A 5,255-nucleotide genomic window follows, 5' to 3' on the forward strand; every position below is an offset into this window, starting at 1 on the left:
CAACATGTGTTTCATTTCCAAATATTTTTATAGGACAGAACTTATCAACTGATGTATCTGTATAATCCTTTTGAAGTTTTCACCAAATTTATATGCTACAAAACTTTTTGAACCCAATTTCATTGGATTTTAATATAGAGTATATATTTATCCAATTAAAAATAGGAACTGTCTCTAAAGATTCTTCCCACCAGCCAAGATATTCCAAAATTCAGTTGTATCAGTTGTAGACTTTCAGAATTCAGTCCTGTGTACAGCTGTGCTCAGGTTATTTAATTTGTCACATTCTTCCATGTTCTTGTAGGTGCGACTTTGAGTTTTGTGTTTGACGATTTCAAAATCATCAAAATTTTAGTTTAGAGACTCCACTCCGAAAACTTGGATTAAACATTTCTAATTGATTTTGAACAAAATGCACTTGACATCTTGGGGACTCAGTTCAAAGGTTAATACCATCATTGGACATTCAGGCTAATTTAAAACGATTCTTGCAAAGAGCACGTGCAACTACATTCCATCTGCTGATAGACACCAATGAGGAAAAGCATGTACTTCATGTTGACATGTGAATTGTGCTCATCAGCAGCTTCGCACAGTTTGTAGTTGTGATTATATAAAAGATATTTGCACATTTGCACAGGTTTATGTTACCTTTCTTAGAAGAATATCGCAACTTGTTACTGCAGTCTGCACGGTGTGTGTATCATAACCAGCTCCAAGTCATCTCCTCTCCAAAGGTTTTTAATTTCGTAAGAAAATTGTTTTTGCGCAGTGATGTGTTCCATCAAAATTTGATTCAACTTATCATTACAAAAATCTTCACTGATGCATATTTTTTAACTAAGTTAATAACAGCATTTATTCACAGAGTATATTACATATTTCACCTCTGGGAGGCACAACTCCCAAAAGCTTAACTTTGATTCTATTGATGAATGAAATGAAAAACTTAAATTGCTTTTTTATTTGAAATCTTGATGAAACCGCCTTTCACAATATGTAATTTGTCTTCTGGCAATGGAACCAACACTTTCACATATTGGTTTACTTTTTGAAAATGACAGAAACTAATTTAGAATAACAGTCATTTGATCAAATGAGAAGTCTGCTTCACAAAGTCACATATATACTTGCCTCCACAGCTGCACTTATAGATTGTCATCTGTGGGTAGAAATTTCTTAAAATAACTACTGCCTTTTGAAGGAAATGCTGGTATTTTTTTTGAGTGAGAAAGCATGGGCACACGTGGGGGAGGGGCAGAGAGAAAGGAAGAGAGAGAGAATCCCAGGCAGGCATGTGGAGCCTGACATGGGGCTTTGAACCGTAAGGTGATGACCAGAGCTGAAACCAAGAGTTGGATGCTTAGCCAACTGAGCCACCCAGGTGCCCCGGTGCTGGCATTTCCTAACAGGTGGCATCTTCTGGTCTTCATATGGTTAGAGATCTCTCTGTGCCACCCGCTGTGGTGGATGGTAAACACCATTCTGTGCGCATTACGCACTCTGTTTGTTGAGATAAGAAAATACAGTACTTAAGTTTTGAGCCCACTACTTGCTGAAATGATTTATTGGAAAATAAAGAAGTACAGGGGGGCCTGGGTGTCTCAGTCGGTTAAGTGTCCGACTTTGGCTCAGGTCTGATGTCACCGTTTGTGGGTTCGAGCCCTGCATTGGGTTCTGTGCTGACAGTTCAGAGCTTGGAGCCTATTTCAAATTCTGTGTCTCCCTCTCTTTCTACCCCTTCCTCTCTCATGCTCTCTCTCTCTCTTTCTCAAAAGAAATAAAACATTAAAAAAAATTTTTTTAAGTATAACCACACAAAAAATGTCTGTAGATTTTCACTCAATAGTGAATGATAAATCACTGTTTCCAGAGAGCTTAGACTTCCCCCCCTATAATCTCTATAATCAGATTTTTCTATAAGACATCATAACTAGATTGGTCAGTCTCTATTTCCCTGTACATATTTTACTTAATGTCTACACTACAATTTTCCTTGTTTTCAACTGACCCTGCATATGGTGGCCTCTCAGTTGCCTTGTATGAACCACGGCACAATCAAGTGGCAGTTGAGGAAAGAAGTACCAAATATTCTCCCATCAACACTGGAGACCAGAGGGACTTACGTGTCACTAGCCACTATGACCAGGCACACCAGCTTGCCAACAGATATGTTGCGGTTTTATCAGTAAGTTAATTCCTCATATGGGGATACCTTGATCTTGAGGTTTGCGTTCCAGACCACCACACTAAAGCAAATATTGCAATAGAGCAAGTCAAATGTATTTTTAATTTCCCAGTGCATATAAAAGATATATTTACACTATTCTATAGTCTATTAAGTGTGTAGTAATAGCATTATTTCTAAAAAATGTACATAATTTATTTATTGCTAAAAATGCTAACCATCATCTGAGCTTTTAGTGAGTGATCTTTTTGCTGGTGGAGGGTCCTCATGGCAGTTAATGGATTAGGGTGGTGGTTGCTGAAGGTTGGGGTGCTATGGCTAGAACTTAACCTAACAATGAAGTTTCCTGCATTGGTTGACTCTTCTAGTCCTGAGCAATTTCTTTGTAGCACACAGTGCTCTTTGATAGCATTTTACTTATAGAGGAACTTCTTTCAGAATTGGAGACCATCCTCTCAAATTCTGCTGCTGCTTTATCAACTAAGTTCTGTGATTGTCTAACTCCTCAGTTGTCCTGTCAACAGTCTTCACAGCATCTTCACCAGAAGAGGCTCCCATCTCAGGAAACCGCTTTCTTTGCTCGTCGGTAACAAGCAGCTCCTCAGCCATTCAGGTTGGATCACGAGGTGGCAGTAGTTCAGTCACATGCTCAAGATCACTTCTAATTCTAGCTCTCTGGCTGTTTCCACCCCAGCTGTAGTCACCTCCTCCACTGAGGTCCTGAACCCCTCAAAGTCATCCACAAGGGTGGAAATCAACTTCTCCCAAACTCCTGCTCATGTTGATACTTTGACCTTTTCCCACAAATTGAGACTGTTTTCACTGGTGAATGTTTTCGGTGAATTAATTCCAAGGTTTCAATGGACTACCCAGATCCATCAGAGCAGTCATGTTGTATGGCATCTCTAGCCTTACAAGATGCATTTCTTAATTAATAAGACTTGAAAGTTGAAATGACACCTTCAGAATAGATGTTGTATGAACAGGTGTGAAAACGATATTCATCTTGTACATTTCTGTTGGAGCTCTTGGATGACCTGATGCATTGTCAACAAGCAGGGATATTTTGAATCCTTTCTTTTGAGCAGTGGGTCTTAATAGTGGCCTTTAAATATTCAGTAAACCACATTGTCTACGGATACACTGTCATCCAGGCTTTGCTGTTCTGGAGCACAGGCAGAGTAGACTTAGCAAAATTCTTAAGGGCCCTTGGATTTCTGGATGGCCAATGAATGTTGGCTTCAACTTCAAGTCAAAAATTGCAGTAGTCCCTAACCAGAATGGTAGCCTGTCCTTTGAAGCTTTGAAGGCTTACGTTAACTTTTCCTCTCTAGCTATGCAAGTTTTCAATGGCGTCTTCTTCCATTAGAAGGCTGTTTTGTCTATATTGAAAATGTCATTTAGTGCAGCCGCCTTCGTTAATGACCTTAGCTAGATCTTCTGCATAGTTTGTAGCACTTGCTGCTTTGATGTTACAGAGATGGCTTCTTGCCCAAAATCTCACGAACCAGCCCCTTCTGGCTTCAGACTTTTCTTCTGCATCTTCCTCGCCTGTCTTGAGGGAGGAGGAGGGGCAAGATGATCTAGCCAATTTTTCTTTTTATGAGTAGGTTTCCTAGGGAGGGCGTTCAAACTATTGCCTCCAGAGGTTCTTCAGTGGAGAGAGAGGATTGAGAACTGGGGGTTGTTCTCTTCATAGAATTGAAGAGAGTCAGGGCCTTGCTCTGGATTAGGCTTTGGCTTCAGGGAAGGTTGTGGATGGTCTCATCTTCTCTCCAGACCACTGAAACTTTCCTCATATCAGCAGTAGGATGGTTTCACTTTCTTATCATTCATGTGCTTCCTGCTTTGGCACTTTTAATTCCCTTCAAGAATTTTCCCTTTGCACGTACAGGTTGGCTGTTCACCACAAGAGGCCTGTCTTCATTTTCAACATGCTTTTCCCATTCTCTTAATCACTTCTAGATTTGATTTAAAGTGCAAGACATGTAACTCTTCCTTTCAGTTGAACAGTGATTAATTTCAATATTTTCAATATTGTTGTGTCTCAAGGAATAGGATGTCCCAAGAAGGGAGGGAGATGGAGGAATGACTGGTCAGTGAAGCAGTCAGAACAGAATAATATTTATCAATTAAGTTCTCTCTCTTATATGGGCACGGCAACCCAACAATTATAATATAACATCAATGATCACTGGTTCTAGAGGCACCAGGGTGCTCTGTCGGTTAAGTGTCTGACTTCAGCTCAGGTTATGATCTCATGGTTCGTGAGTTCATGCCCCACGTTGGACTCTGTGCTGACGGCTCAGAGCTTGGATCCTGCTTCAGATTCTGTGTCTCCCTCTCTGTCTGCCCCTCCCCCGCTCAAACTCTGTCTCTCTCCTTCTCAAAAATAAATAAGCATTAAAATTTTTTTTAAAAAAGATCACTGGTCATAGATCATTATCACCAATATAATGACAAAGTTTGAAATATTTCAAGGATTACCAAAATGTGAGATATAGACATGAAGTAAGCAAATTCTGCTGGAAAAATGTTATCAGTAGTCTTGCTTGATAACAAGCAGGGTTGCCACAGATCTTCAATCTGTTTAAAGAAAAACCCAGTTATCTGCAAAGCTCAATAAAGCAAAGTGTGATAAAACAAAGTACAATAAAATGAGGTCTGCCTGAATGATGTGCTTGAAAAAAAGGAGGGCCTGGAAAGGGTCAAGAAAAAAGAAATCCACTAGTTGCCTTCCAGACTGAACCGCAGGTTATAGTGAGTAGGGAGAACTCTATTACTTGCTGTATCAGTTACCATTTTATGGTCTCTCTGCTCCATCTCCACTGTTCACTGTATCAGTATTGCGACTTCACCAGCAGGTACAATGTTGGGATTCGTCAGTAGAGGACGCTGGAGAGACAGTTGGGGGAGAGCAGTTGGAAAGGCCCTTATTTCCCTCCCAGATTCTGGTTGTTCTGTGGTTATTCAGTGCAGGGGCCACCAGCCCGCACTGACCGTCTCCACCTGCATTCCCAGGTTTTCCCCGTGCAGTGGCCTTTCTGTGGTCACAAAGGCCACAACC

The sequence above is a fragment of the Suricata suricatta genome, chromosome 7 (assembly GCF_006229205.1).
Source record: "Suricata suricatta isolate VVHF042 chromosome 7, meerkat_22Aug2017_6uvM2_HiC, whole genome shotgun sequence".
NCBI lineage: Eukaryota > Metazoa > Chordata > Mammalia > Carnivora > Herpestidae > Suricata > Suricata suricatta.